The sequence below is a fragment of the Thunnus maccoyii genome, chromosome 13 (assembly GCF_910596095.1).
Source record: "Thunnus maccoyii chromosome 13, fThuMac1.1, whole genome shotgun sequence".
Classification (NCBI taxonomy): domain Eukaryota; kingdom Metazoa; phylum Chordata; class Actinopteri; order Scombriformes; family Scombridae; genus Thunnus; species Thunnus maccoyii.
The window spans coordinates 3,668,197-3,684,524 of NC_056545.1; the positions used below are offsets into that span (position 1 = coordinate 3,668,197).

General features: G+C 39.0%; 1 protein-coding gene across 11 annotated transcripts in view; it reads right to left on the reverse strand.

Annotated features, from left to right (window-relative positions):
- ncam1a (neural cell adhesion molecule 1a) overlaps positions 1 to 16,328 on the reverse strand; it is a 274,017-nt gene that overhangs the window by 230,842 nt on the left and 26,847 nt on the right. The gene's annotated exons all lie outside the window — the stretch shown is intronic.

Below are 16,328 nucleotides of genomic sequence, written 5' to 3' on the forward strand. Positions count from 1 at the left end.
TACCAGCAGGAATAATTCAAATAAGGGAGGAACCTACTGACGAACTTTGGCAAAAACTATCAACATTCGTGAGATCGTCCAAGTGACTTAAAAGTGTTTAAATGAGGCATCGGAGTTAATTTTTATCTCTCATTCTGAACAATAAACTTGACCAAGAATCAAAACCTTGATGCTTTGCTTTAAAATTAAATAGGAAGTGACTTTTTGCATTGTAGTGGCCTATCTTTGTCTCCCTTTGTAGCTGTTTAAAATGGGCACAAACTGGTAAGAGCTGTTGTATGTGTAAAATAATAATCTATTCCACTCTAATTTGACAGGACAAAGTTTCACCTTGGTCAAGTTTGCCAGGCAACATTTTAAGGAATATCAGAAATGAATAATTGCTGCAATCTTAACATCCGCAATCATTAAAAATCAGAATTTTCAAGCTCACAAAACAGCCTGAGAATTTATAACACAATGAGGTGTCCAAGATGAATTCAGAAACATATGGACTAAAGCTTTTAGAGGATGGTGTTTCTATGTGGATTGGTGGTAGCGTATGTTGTTAGAAATCTCTTTTTAGCGCAGGCAGTTCAACACCTGCACAATTCATAGCCAGGCATTACAGATTTCATCAGATATAAGTCACATATCCTCAAAGAACTCTTCAGTGTCTGTGTCTGAGTCCTCTTCGATGACCTTTGGAGCTAACAGACCTGGTTTGTGCTACTCTTTGGGAAGAGAGGATACAGTGTGTTTGCACTATTAAATCATTTGCCAAAATCCCAACCTCAGGCCCTCCTGGGGATTATAGAAAATGCAATTATTTTTTATCAACATGACAGCATAATCAACTCATACCTAGGCAATCTCATTATATTCCGGCCTGCCAGATGCCTAATCAGAACCTCTATTATCTCTACCTCTGTCTTTTGTCCTGTATGTCAGTGAATTCAATTGTAACATAATTAGTGGCTTTTATGGGGGCAATGACCTGTCTTCCGATAAATTATCAGAAGATCCCACGGGATGAGCTTATCTTTTACATGAGGACATGCACCACAAAAAGTCTAGATACAGTTTCAGATAGTATGTCCCTCAGAAATGTACTAATTCATTCATCAAGCTGGTGAGAAACTCTAAGGAGGTTTTTTTTTTATTATTGTAGTCAGTGTAGTTCATAAAACATCAATGCACAAAGAAATTAAACTGTCATGACCCATTTTTTAGCCAAAACCAATGTAAGATTTGTAATTTTCCAAATTAAACAAAGAGCAGTGATAACAGTGCTTTAAAACACTTTTGAAATTTAATTGCAAAAGCCTCTGAACATATTCTTGCATGCTTCAGCTGAAATTGTGGAAGTAATCTGAAATCCTCGCAAAGATCTACAGTTATTTCCTTTTCCATTATTGTTGCTTTCTGTCGACAGAACAGTGTGTATTTGTCTTGTACCACTCTCCCCCACATTCCTCCTGCAATTGGAAGCGCTGATGACTGAGCATCGCCACTGGCCTTCATTTCTGCAGTAAGCCTTCCAGCCCTGATATGACTGAATCACAGGAGAAATACAGTGTATTGGAAGCATTGAACAATAGGACTGCTGCGCAGCAAAAACAGCAAATCTGCTCAAATATTCAGCACCATAGGAATAAAAAAAAGAGAACTCATCTCTCTATGTACCAGTACAAATTGGAAAAGTTTGTACCCCCAGCGTCATGTTTCCAACAGTGGACGTTGAGTACATTACCTAGGACTTGCGCTGAAACAATTATTTAGTTAATCAGAGATCTGATAGAAAATTAATCATCAATTATGATAATTTATAATCAAGCAAAAATGCTTTTTCTAAAAAAATATTCAAAATTCATAGACAAAATAATCTGCTTTGTCAACAGTTGGCTGAGACTTCCTTTTTGGTGATCGAAGCTCTGAATCTAATTTATCAGTTGACAGAAAAACAACATTTAATTCACAAGCCATTGGGAAAGTATTTTTCCCATATTCACCATTTCATTTCACCTTTTCATCAATCCATATTTTCAAAGGAACACATAGCTTAAGTATATATATGGGAATCACTAGTTAAAATAACAATATAAAATACTTAAAGCATTGTTCATGTCATGTCAAAGGTCCTCTATAGAATGTGCCATGCTCATATTGTAAGATCATCTGCAGTGAGAAGCTTTATTATGTATTTGGTTATGGAAAAACATATCGATGTTGTGTTTGTGTTGTGTTACATAACAAGATACTAAAAACAGCAAGCTCAAAAAGATAAGATTCCTCTGCACTGTATACAAATATTGAGGTATAGCATTACAAAGGGGGGAGTTTTCGATGTTAGCTAATGTCTTTGAAATCTGTGGCATTTGCCTGCTCTTTAAATGGCTTTATTTGTGTTACATGTATGTTACAGGATTGTTCAGGAAATGAACAGAATTGTAATATAAGCAGCTCTGGTTTCATGTGTGGTGAATATTAAGAGGGCAAAAAGACATCACTTTTTTTCCCATTGGATGAAAATGACCACATACTCAGAAGACACACAGGAGAACTAAAGACACCTCAGGCCAAATAACAAAGGGGAGACCTTACATGCTATCTCACCACTTGTTGTTCTCAAGAGCAGAAATAAATGCTTTGTCAATGCCAACCTCACAATCACTGTGGGTTACTCTGACCCCCTCCCACCCCCCATCCACCCCCCCCCCCCCCCCAAAGAAACATATCCCTGGGGAGGAGACAGGAAATAGTTATGATTTTCATCAGTAACCTGTCAGGCACCAGTGAGCGATGGCTCAGAAACCACAATTTAATATAATTCCCAATACACCTGTCACATTTAAGGACATGTTGCTCTAAAGGTACACAGCCAGTGGACTCTGTTACAACTGGTTTCACTGTGAGAAACACCTCGTGACTTTGCTTCCTGCTGGAGCTCGAAATGTAAACAATAATGATCCTTTCAGCCATACAGCAATGGAGGACCATGGTGAGAATGGACAGTTTTTTGTTTTTTTTTATTGCAGAGCTAATCCCTAAAATGCTTACAACAGTCAAAATTTTAATGAAAAAATTCTGAAAAATATCACACACCATTCTGTTGGTTTCAGGTGTATTGTCAAAAACACTTAAAATGCACCATCTAGAGAATGTCTGTTTCAATTTTGGTAGCATATGAATGAAGACTTAATTGTTAATTGATGAGTGACAGACATTTGTCACAATACAGTGGGTGTGAAGAATTTCAGCTCTGTAGGACGTATGGGTGATTTATTTTGATTTTTTAAAGTCTGGAATGTCAAATGTCTAGAAATTTAGATTTGTTATAGTAAGCCACGTCCACTTTAATCAACCATTACCAAATTTCTGCATCCAGTCAGGATGCTCTCTGCAGAAGGCCCCTAGGATCTTGGGGCCCATGTCAAACTTTTTCAGCCTGAGGTGAAAGAGGTGTTGCTGTGCCTTTTTCACCACATGGCTGGTGTGCTCATCCCAGGTGAGGTCCTCAATGACATGAATGCAGAGGAGCTTCTCTACAGCCGACTCGTTAATGGCGATGGGGTCCAGTCTCTCTCCTCTCCTCCTATGGTCCACAGTTAGCTCCTTGCTCTCCTGGAACCACTGTGTGAAGTTAATGACCTCTCTCCTTCAGGCTCTCATCATTGTCGGTAGTCAGGCCTGTCACTGGCGTGTCGTTGGCAAACAAAATTACCAAGTTGGAGCTGTGCGTGGCCACACAGTCATGGGTGTACTGGGAATAGAGGAGGGGGCTCAGGACACAGCCCTGAGGGGCTCCTGTGTTGAAGGTCAGAGGGCCAGAGGTGTTGGAGCCTATCATCACCACCTGGCGTCAACCCGACAGGAAGTCCAGGATTCAGCTGCACAAGCTGGGGTTGAGTCCGAGGTCCCTGAGCTTGGTGCCAAGTCTGGAGAGGACTAATGCTGTTGAATACTGAACTATACGAACAGCATCCTCAAATAAGAATTCTTCTTCTACAGGTGGGTGAGGGTGGTGTGGAGTGTTATGGCTGTGGCGTCGTCCATGGATCTATTTTGTCGGTGAGCAAACTGGTGAGGGTCCAGGGTGAGAGATAGCATCCTACAGATTAGGTTTTCAACATGCCTCTCAGAACATTTGCTCACTATGGGAGTGAGGGCAACAGGACGCCACTCATTTAAGCATGTTACCTTGCTTTTTTACAGTACCGAACAATGGTGGAAGACTTGAGGCAGGAGGGGACCACACACATAAAGGAAAAGGTTGATAGTCTGGCCAGGCCACTTTGTGGATGTTGACACACTCGCACGACTTGCGCATGTCGGCCTCAGTGATGACGAGAGCGCTGGTCGTGCCAATATGTTACCTGCCCATCCACTTCATGTTTACATCTCTTGGTTAGTTTGCAAAAAAATTGTGTGAACACAAAACAGACTGGAACTAAAAGCAACAGTTTGTCTTTTATAGTTTTGTTTTGTTTTTTTATTGATCCCATCCAAGTGAACCAAACTACCTATGTGAAAGCATCCTTTTTTTTAAAATAAAAAATAAATTTAATCTTTTAACAGCTCTGTTTCTGACTTAAAGGAAGCTAAATAGTGATACCACCTGATTCAGGACTTTTAAAAAAAATCTGCACATTTTTGAAACAGTATGATAAAAATTGTAATATGAACACATTTGACAGATCTCTTCCAACTGAAAATTAAATTGCTTGTGTATGCCTCTGTCTCTTGGGAAAACAGTTGTAGGTAAATTTTCCTAGCCTCCGAACCACTTATTGACAGAAAGATTGGCTGCTATAATCCCTTCATCTTTCTACGCTGCCTTAAGCCTCTCGCAATATCTCTATCCATCTGGTACACAACAGTGCTTGGGTCCCTTGGCTTATCATGTCTAAACTATCTCATGCCTTCTACCTCATAGGCAGACTTAATCACAACCTTGCTTTTTCCTTTCCAGCTGGCCAGTAAACAGATAGAGCTCCTGCCAGTCTGCAAAGCTTTGACAGCCAATACAATTCTCTAAAACTCTTCCAAAACTCAGCAAAGATGCATAGTGGTAATAAGAAGATAGAGGACATGTAATACGGTGGCGAGGTTATGCCAGGGTACAAAACTTGAAACTTAAATTAAAGTCTTTACTTTTTTATTTTTATTTTTTGGGTCTTTTGTGTTTATTAGATAGTGACAGTGGAGATAATAATATGAAACATGGGGAGCAGTTACATAGTATTACCACTAGGCCATCCTGACAGCCATGGCTTTAAATTATGTTTCATTTACCAGCTCTACATAGCTTTCTTATTAGCATTTTGATAGCTCTTACATATGTAAGGCTGGATCTAACTACACCCCTCTTTCTTTATTCTTGTCCAATGCATAAGAAATGTTCTGTCAATTTGTCATTAGTAGCAGTCAGACCTAGTAATTATTGCTAACTCTTAGCACGCTCCTAGTGGTAGAAAGTGTGCTACAGTAGAAATGCAGCTTAATGTCAGCGGTGCTTGTGATGAGGTCCTGTCCTCCTTTTGTCTCAATTGCTCACAGATGTTCCTTGCCTCAGATCCCACAATCCAACGTAGTGTAAATAAAAGGGCTGGCTGGACACGAACCAGTAAATCTGAAACATACTACTGGATAGTCAATAGAGCCTGAAGCCCAGAGGTGGGTGTTGCCAAAGAAAACACGCACCATTTGATTTAACATTTGCAATGAGCTATCGCAGTCGGCAGCTTAGAAGCCACTTGTCCTGCTGAAATGTGTTTGCAGTTGTATGAGCAGGATGATGTATTACAGCATATCAAATTAATGTGCAGCAGGAGATGAATTAACTCAAATGAAATGTTAAATATAGTATTAGATAGTGATAGTTTGTTCCATTACATCTTGTTTTTATGCAATGCATCAAAGCTAAAAGCAGCTAATGGTTTCTCAAAGCATACACCACCTAAATTTGACCATGGCCTGGACTTGCCTTGCTGTTCTGAACAACTTCAAAAGAAAATGAAGCCCAGACTCACTTCAGTTTTAATGCAAGACAGAGATAATGCTACATAATCAGAACAACTAAAATCTACAGAGTAAATGCACACTGAATCAAAAGCTGCTGGTAAAAAAAAGCCTCCTGTGTTTGATTTGAATCTTATTCCTTTGCCACATAGACTAACTGTCATTTGTAGGTGAGACCATGCAAATCAAAATACATTCTAACTCCCCTAAGTGACTGCTGTACATAGCCTAAAGGATCCTTAGAAAGGCAGATTTAAGTCTTTGAGAGTTATGAGAGTTATGATTGCCATTGTGACTGCTGCAAAAGGTTTTTCATCTTGAAATCTCATATCAAGACAAAGATAAAAATATGAAAAGATGGCATCCTTTATGAATCTGAAGAACATGATGTACCATTAGTACTATATCATTTTTAAAAAATACACTTACTTATGAATTAACTTAATTTTGCACATGCCTAGCATTAAAATAATACTTATCTTTGAGCTTTGAGAATTTGTTGAGCGCATATCACTCATATATTTACATATATTCAAGTACAGTATACACAAGATTATCCTTTACAGTAAGCAATCACAGAACAATCAGGTCGATCACAATACAAGGTAATAGGGACTACTTTGATCTCAGGGTATGGTGGCTCAATGACTATTAATGACTATTATCACATCACAGCAAGAAGGTCATGGGTTAAACCCAACTAGGGCCACAATCAACACTAACTAATGTCCATTATATCTTGACTCAGCTCCACAGCACTGTTCACCAAAAGATAATAGAAGTAGGGCATGGCTGACAGTTCTTTGGCTCTAGCTTGGAGCCCTACTAAAAAGAAACAATTAATGAGCTAAATTGACTTGGTAGGTGACAGAAGGTAATGGGGCCTCTCATAAGACCTTCCATACAGAAAACAGGACCAGACTAAGAGAAAATGTAAATGCTTTTACTTACACTGATGGGTTTTTTTTTGGCTTTAGAGGCTTCAGAAAACCTTGACATTTTGCTTGTGATAGATTTTTGGATTAGTGAAATAGAGAAAGAAGTAAGTTCTACAAAAGTTCTATAAACTTTTTAAAACTACATGGAATCAGTTGCAGGTAGATGCATTTGTATAACCATTTTCTACTAGAAAAAAATAACAAGATGATTGTGTTTACCAGCACAGGATGAAGTCACATTCCTTTTCAGAGTGGTCCTGATGCAAATTCTTTGAATTTCCCATGATGGAGGGCAGGTCCTCTCTGTGACCTAAACTATTCCTGGTAACATCTAATAATTACGTAACACGACATAAATGTTCAGCAACACTAACTTAAATCTAATATTTCAATGACACTGGCTCACACTGACCTCAGCACTAAGATCCCAGAAATGGCAAAATTTCCCATACCAGGTAATCAGCAATGGTTTACATTTCCTTGGTAAGGATGTTTCGTGGCCCTTCAAACTATAATTGTTGTCTGTCAGAAGCAATGGCGAAAGTTGCACGACATCGTTATATAAATTGAATGATTTCAAGTTATATATTCAAGATTACTGAATGATCAAAATCCCTGACGTTGTTGTCACAACATCACAACAGTGACATCATCAATAATGATATATGACAGCCAGTTTTATAATTATAGCACTTATTATATTCATTTAAAATCAGCTATATTCCCTTTGCAACCTCAGTTCTTTATTGTTCCATATTGTATTTTGTTTGCTCAGCATCTCATCTGAAAGCTTTTCCCATTAAAGGTTGCTATCTACTCTGGGCAACTGGGTTGGTGCTGTTTAGGCCTGTCTAAGCAAGCCGATAGCTGCAAATTGACAAGGGGCCAGCTAAGCCCCTTGGTAGAAGCCTGCCCTGATTAATTAGAGCCATGGAAGATGGAAAAAAATATCTGGAGCTTAGTACTCCTGTAATCCGTCTCTCCAGAGATCATGAGCTCAGAGCTTGACCAAGGAAAATACAATGAAGATGACTTGGTAAGGCAAATAGTAGAGTCTCTCACTGTTTCTTCCAGTTTTCTACCAATCTCCACCCCACCACCACCAGCAAAATTAACTGCAGGCAACCCAAGAGAGTTCTGAATATGCTGTTTTATTTGAGAATATACACAAAGCCATCAGAAACTACTGATGGCTGAAAAAGTACAGAAAAAGTTAGAGAGGTATTAGATGAAATGAACCTTGAATGTAGGCAAACCTCATGAGAGTCTGGCTTTGTTTAGCAATCATAATATTTTCCCCAAACTGTCTTCCTTTAATAAAATCATTATCCATTGTGTTTGAACCAAGCCTTCTCTGTGTACTCTGTGTCACTTTGCAAGAAGCAACCCAGTATATAAAAATCAAACCAACAGGCCATAAAAATGATAACAGGGATAAAATAAAGAGAAAACAAAACAAAACAGGATGTTCAACAAATAGATAAAAACAACATTGATAAATAGAGATTAAACGTAATCTAGTTAGTTTGATTAAAAACAAAACAGGAAGAATTATTCCAGTTACAATTTCTGTAGCTTTGATTATCACTTATATTAGTATTAATAATAATGTGCTAACCAATTAATTACTGCTGTCTGGGAACATGGCGACATCGCTAAAAAAAAAGTCTGACGGGGAAAGAAACAAGAGCAGTTAGCCAATCAGATGCATTGTAAACAAACCTTCAGGTTAGCCAAATGTATTTAAAAGAGAAAACAAGAGTGAACAGTTAAATTAGCCCAAACCAATGTTGGCTCGAATGATGTCATTTGATTGTTTATTTATCAGATTCCGCACAGCTCCCTCTGGAGCTACAACTACGTTCACGAATGCAGTAGCAGCTCCCAAAGATCTGTTCACCTTTAAGTTGGCTGTAAACATGAGTAGCAAAACACTTCTTTGAGAACTTGCTTTGGCAACCTTCGTATCATTTCAACAAACCATGTCTTCCCTTTTAACAGAGCTGTACAAAAATTAAATGAAATGAGGAAATATCTGACCAAAGAACAAGTAAACAAGCCTCTGACCAAGCATGCAGTGCCCATTTTCAATGCTTTACAGATTTCTAAAGCTTGCTGTTGTTGTGCTTCAAAGATTTCCAAAACTCGAGAGTAAGGTTCTACTCCCAGGCATAGTGGTGGGTGTGGGTATCAGAGTTGGAACTCTGTCTCTTTGGGTTCCTTACGTTGTCATTCATCTCCTTTCTGATCTTCAGCAATGAACTCCCCACTTGGAGGGCAATAACTCCCATTGACTTCTGTTTCTGTCATCTCGGCTGGCTAGAATTACTCCTCAGATCTATACAGAGCGTGACCCTGAAAAGTGTTTTCAATTACTTGCTGCTGGTGTCAACTTCTTGTGCTGAGTTTACTGAAATTGAACACCCCAAACTTTAAACAAGGCCACAAAGTTACGCTGCGCTGCTGCTATCAACAACATGGAATTACACATTTGACAAATGCCTCACAGTGCCTCGCATGGTATAATTTGAGAGCAAATTATGCTTGGTACATAGAAAGATCAGCCAAAGCACTTTGGGGCGCATTGGGTTCAGTGCAATAAATAAAATATCAGAGCATAATAGGAGCAGTTAAGTTGTAATGGCCCACATTTGTGTTGGCTCTCAGGTGACCTCGTCCACCGAGGTCCAGGAACACACTGTTCAGACCCTGCTCCCACAGACCATGCGTGTGAAGCGTGCTTCCCAAAAAGATGTTGTGTAATCAAGGTTTACAATTCACAGTCACATGACCGACCACAGAATGCAACCTTGGAGACTGTTTAAATCAATGTCGGAGGTTCTGTAGCGTGAGCTGAATGTAGAGCACCAATACAACGGCCACAGTCCATCCTTGGGAGTGATTACTGTCTATGAGGGGGATGAGGAATGAGGGGGATGAATATCATTGTGTCTATGCTTTGTATGCACAGACTAACAGAGTCTCCTCACTCTCCCGAGCTTGTGATGGATGTAAATAACATCAGTGCCCAAAGTAATATGTTTCAAACTATTACATCTGCTGCCATTGTTTCATTTTCAACTCATTTATCAACGATGTGAATCGGTCAGCATTCAGATTGTTACTAGAGTACAGAGGTATTTTATACTCTTGCAATTTGACCTCTGCACAGGTTGTAGATTGGTAGAAATACACTGGGAATTACATGAAGTCACCAAACTCCATGTAAAAATAAAAATCATAAAGGTAGTTAAGTCGTCCTGCAGAAACAAGTACAGGTAAGAATGTACAATCAATCGCTGCACATGTCTACCAAGTCCTGAGAAGAGGTCCAATCAGCCGACTATAGTAACATAGTAGCCTACATAGTAACAACATCTATGTAAGTGAGCATAGGTGTGTAGGGCATTTACTTAACTTTTTTACATTTACTTATTTAGTGGCAGTGGTAGTAGAAAATACTAACTAGCTTTAAAATAAGTATGAGCATAAAATAGAGATAATCAAGTACAAATACCTCAAAACTATACTTGGTTACTTTACACTACTGGATTTAAGTCTCACTTTACCAATCATGTGTCTTGTGTGGTTCCGCACACACACTACTTGGACCAAACAAATCCCCATTCCCCACACTAATTTAGAAGACAATAGACGAATTCCTCTGGAAATGAGTGCATCTGTACAATGCAGCTGTCACTTTGCTTTAAATGCGAACTCTGCATGAACTTTGCAGGATTATAACTGTATTTCTTTAACTCCATTGTTTACTTGTTAGAGGTGTGCTGTCCCGGTCCCAGTGTCCCTGAGCTATTATAGCCTCAGTTGGCACAGTGTCATGTTGTCAAGGGTGATGACTTTACTCTTATATATGTGTAAGGTGTAAACTCTGCTCACTCTGATTTGCAGTGGCACCTATAAAGTTCAAATCCTCTAACTTCTTCCTCCCCTCTGTCCCTCTCTCAGGAGTACTTGCCCTCAGCTGTATGCCATGACACGGTGCTAGGCCAGGAAGGAAATTCCAATCAATCACACTTAGTGGAATGAAGTGTGGATGAAGGTAGTGATGCAGCAGCAGTCGTGATAATGGCTCTGAAAAGTCGGAGTCTGCCAGCCCTCACCACCTCTCACTGTATCAGTGATGGAATAGTCCAGGGTCTCTGGGGAGAGTAGGATCCCTGCCCACAGAATACTGGGAAGATGAGTCATGGAACATTCCAGAGATATGTCCCAGTTATAGTGCACTTAAAACTCACCTTAACTAATCCACAAATTTCATACAAGTTACACGATTCATCCAAAACAGATTTTCACTTTCATGAACCATAAGCTTCTTTTCCACTATTGCCACACTTCTGGTACTAATTTTGGCACTACTTTACTACTCCAGTGCAGTTTCTGCTAATGTTACAACTTCTTGCTCTCCCCAATGTCCTATAACCTATAAAATGAAGTTACCACTGTCAAATTATTATGTCAAACTATGTATGCATTCATCTCTTAACCCAGAAAGAAGAGATTCAATGACTCAAAGATTAGCGGGATATTTTGCCTTGATAGCTTGACAGCAAGCAGCAGACATGAGTTTTACCTATCAATATCTTTCAAAAGACTATGTGCCTCGAGCCTGATTCCAGACTTCTGAACCACCACCAACATCTAATTTTTTTCAGTGATTTAAATATGGCTTCATACTGTACTCATTAATGGCTCTGCCAAAGCCCGGAAAAGTTATTATACCTTTTTTTTTGCAGAAATAACAACATATGTCTCCGATCTACATGAAGAAGGATTAACTGCTCCTAGGAACTGCTAACGGAGTGTGTGGACTGAAAATTACTTTGGTGAGACGCTTAAGCCACTCCCTACTGGTTGGTTGGGGCCAAAATGGGCTACCATTAGAGCACGATGTCTGAATAATAAAGTGCAAACAAAATGGCAATTTAGTATAATCAGGTTATGTTGCCTCAGCCTCGCCATTCACATGTGGGTGGACAAACACGTTACGCAATATTTATTCCAGGCGTCAGCCGATTCCCATTCAGCCCAACAACCAAGGAGTAACTCATTTGTATCTCTGATAATTCAAATGTCATGTCTGGTATGTGTGCCTTTTGATATGAAAGTTGTGGGATTTGGCAACCTGGATAAATTTCAATCAACTTAAGAAGTTTCAGCTCTGCCTTCCATAGCTTCAAAAAACAGCATCAACCCAAGAGGGTCTTATAAGAGATTTTATGGTGATAAGGATATTTACTTATAAAACCATATCTGTAAGGTCTAATTTGGATAGAGAGTCATAGAGGGAATGAAGTCAGGAGCAAACAGTTATGCATAAAGCTCTAAGAAGTATGGTACAGACATACATATCAATGTAAATAACTGTATTAGTTATTGATATTTCACATAAAATAGCATATGAGGTAATTGAACTGTAATATTAGAAAATATATGTAATAATACGAGGATATTGTTGTGCATTTAAAGCAATCACCAAGTCTTCCATTTCTCAAAGTGCCTGCAGTGAATGCAAATCATAATTAAAACAGAACCGAATCTTGAATCATTCAAGCAGTTACAATGTCCTTAGAAAATGAACACGTCTGGAAATGGACGTGTTGAATGTGTTGATGAGCAGATGTGAAAAAGATCTATTCATCACTGAAGAACTTGCTGCAGGACAGGCTCTTCCAGCCCTATCAGCTGGCAATGTGCATCTGCACAGGAACAATGGCCCTCATTCACCCATCTCATTGAGTTTTGCTCATGTTCTGTGTTTACAGTAAATGTAAAATCCAGTTGTACTACATATTCATGAGAAGTGGAAAATCTGCTGTTTCCCTCATACATCTCGTACATTTTAGTGGAATAATTTCACTAATATTAACATACATACCTCAGTCTGTCTCAACAACTATAGTTCTGATAAACTCATCACAGCTATGGAGCAAGAAGGAGAAATCTACTTGCATTTGCAATGCATCAGTAAATGACTGTAATACGGTTTAACAGCAACCATCATTCATGCACATACTCAGAACTATGAAGACCTGTGCCATCTAAATAGGCAGTCAAAACAGTCTGAATTGATTTGTAATAATGTATTTTCCAAGAGAGAGGCTGACAGCTTGTTGCCTAAAAGAGAGGAACTTTTATTGAAATGTTCAGTTTCATATTAAAGCTTCAGTGAAAAATATAGAGATTTGCATAGTAAGTCATAATGTTGAAGACTTTGTGGAAGTGTGTTTCAGATTAACCAAAAACTAGATTATATTAGGTTGTTTCTGTTATTTTATATCCTGCTTGATAAATGAGGTGCTTTGAGGACAATAGCCATTAATGACGACTGCATAAATTCACTGGAGGGCAGCATTTCAATTCATGCATGAAAAATGATCATTGATGACCCAAAAATTGGGAGGAATCGAACAGGCAATGAAGCAGAGATTTGACTATGAGCTCTGAATTTCTATCCTCCTGAAATGCAGATGTATCTGCAGGTCTGCTAAACCCTTCAACATCCAACTAATCAACGCAGAGGTTTTTTGACCACAGATGTATTGATGTTTAAAGATATAAAATCCCACAAGTTATTCAAAATGAGAATGAGACTAAGGCAAGTTCAAGACTTCAGCAGAAAGTGCTGCGGACAAACAGCTCCAGACCAAAGGAAACATCATCAGGGTTGGAATTCCAGCCAGCGTCTAGTCAGACAATAGACAGCAGCTGCACAGAAACAAGTCCATTTATCCGGACTCCCAAGAGGCTGCTCAGTAGGGCTTTTTATTTCCTAGCAACTCAAACAGACTCATGCCGTTTGTTCTCATCACTTCAAATGTAAATGCTGTTCATTTCCAGTATGATAGAGCTCTCTGTTAAAGGAAGGCTACTCAGAGGTGAGGGCAGAAAGAGGCAAAACTAGCAAACACCCACTTGCTTTAGAGCACTCTCCTTGTTGTTATCTTATGTTTCTCTTCTATTCTGACCAAAAGCTCTCACAGTGTGAGGCATCCAGGCTTTTTCTTTACCAGGAGTGGGTATTGAATTTGTCACCCATCTCTTAACATTGAAGTAAAACTGGTACCGTCTCAGAAATTTATCTGAAATAATGGGCCTAACAAAGCCTAAACAGTCCAAGGTTGGAGCTGCGTTGCTTCACGAATGATTGGTGAAAGCAAACAGTAGTTATGCCTCTCACCGCATTATTGTAGCATTGTGGTGATAGTTTAAGCTCACTGCACACTACATATTCTCATGGAAAAGCAGCCTGGTTTGGGGTTCTATGACAAGCTCTGAAACAAAAAAGAAATCGTTTATATCATGGCATGAGGTGTGGACAGCACTTGGAACTGCACAGGGGTATATGGCTAGGTTTGTTGGACTTACCAACAGCATAAATATACTGACAGTGCATTCCACAGTGAAACTGAACTCCTGCCACTACAACTGACATATTCACACCCCTTTCAAACTCCACACTGACTCCACGTTCTCAGAGCATACCTCTTATTCGCATATCCCTATGGCAAGGACCACCAAATGAAACTCTCATCTCCTGTTTCAAATCCTGACAGTTATGCAAACAGAGCAGGCAAATTTCACAAAGTGATGTTTTTTCAATATCAGCTCTGTGTGCTTATGGAGGAAACATACTTTCATGCTGGTAACGCTCATGCATTGACAGAATCCAAGGGCAATTTTGGCCTTTTCTTTCCAGATTCCTAATGTTTGACTAAGTGCAGAGTCACGATGAACGGAACGCAGTGCATTTGGCGGGGATTTTGTTTGAATTAGTGGCAAAGAATATGCACCACGCACAAGAATAGACAGACATGTAGAAACACTCACAAATTTGTATGGTTTTAGTATCTGCAGTGGTACAAAAATAGCTGTTCATTCAGCTCTGTGAGAAAAAACAACAACTTTCTTTTAAAAAGTTTTGATGGGTAAAGGTTGCCAGCAATGCAATACTTTCACTCCACTCTTTGAACATGGGGGGCACATCTTCTTTGATGTGCTTCTTCTTGGAGAGTGGTGTTTTTCTCTAAATGCATTTTTGATGGAAAAGAGGTGCAACTGTTATCCCTTTAGGGTTCACTGGACTGTGTCACCAGCTCAGAAAGTATATTCTCATAGTTTGCTTGTGCACAAAAAAGAGAGGATATGTTAGAAGAACAGGCAATTACTGTAAGTTAGTGTGACAGCGCACATGAGGCACTGCCTGAGGCCCATAAATAGTTAATGTCACCCAGGGAGAAGGAAGCAGAGTTGTATCAATGGGTTTGTTCCATTCAATGTCAAGAGTAAATAACCGCTGCTGTGCATTATATTTACATGGACAGCATAAGAGGTTAAATTATGCCTTCTTTTTAGCTGTAGATAATGAGAACTACTGTGCTAACACATATGCCAGGGGACTCCAAAAACCTGGCAACACCACATACATCTGGTCATAAAAAAGAAAAACAGTGATGGAAATAGTCATAAGAATACAGAGCTACCAAGGGAGGCAAAGTAATGTGACTCCAGTGGAGCAAAAGTAGCAATTTCACTGTCAAAGCTGTAAACAACATGGGATTTGTAATATACAATGAGCAGAAAGAAAAAGAGGACGTTTTCATAGTACGCTGTTTAAAAACGTTTTTTTCCCTCCTACTATGCAAATACATTTACATTTTTGAATTTGTCTCTCTCTTTGGTTTCCTTCCACACTAAGCCAGCTCTTTCAAATAGAGCTTTTTAAAAGTACTCCTCAGAGAGGCCACCACTTTAACTAGATTAACTAGATTTAACTAGAACTAGAAAAAAGAAAAAAAAAACAGAACCCTTTAAGATTCATCTGTGCAAGTTTAGCTACTGATCTTTGAGTCTAATAAGGAAGTCACACATCATCTCTGGTTTCGGCTCTCTGTGGATGTTTGAGAGCCCTGGGGGATTGAGAACTACACCCAGCTTTATCAGGCTTATTGTCTGGATTAACAACAACACATGCTGGTACAACCATCGCACCAAGAGCAAACTGATAACATCAGTCATGTAGCAAGCAGAAAATTAATGCAAAAGATATGCAACGTGTATGATACAGATGTGCCAACAGGTAGGCCTATGTCTTGAATACAATTTAGAAGAGGAAAGCTTTGACATATTCCATGTCAGATTTACATATTAGTAACTGAATAATCTGCCAAGAGCTTTTTAGATCAAAATTTCCTGGTAAGAAATGAAATATTCTGTCAGACATCAGTCAGTGAATTCATAAATGACCCATATGTGCATTTTCTGATTCAGCCATGGTTAAGTTTGGGTAACTTAAACACTTTGTTGAGGTTCTTCATGGAGTTGGATATGTTGATGAAATTAGTGTCTTTTTATACCTTAAAAATCAAATCC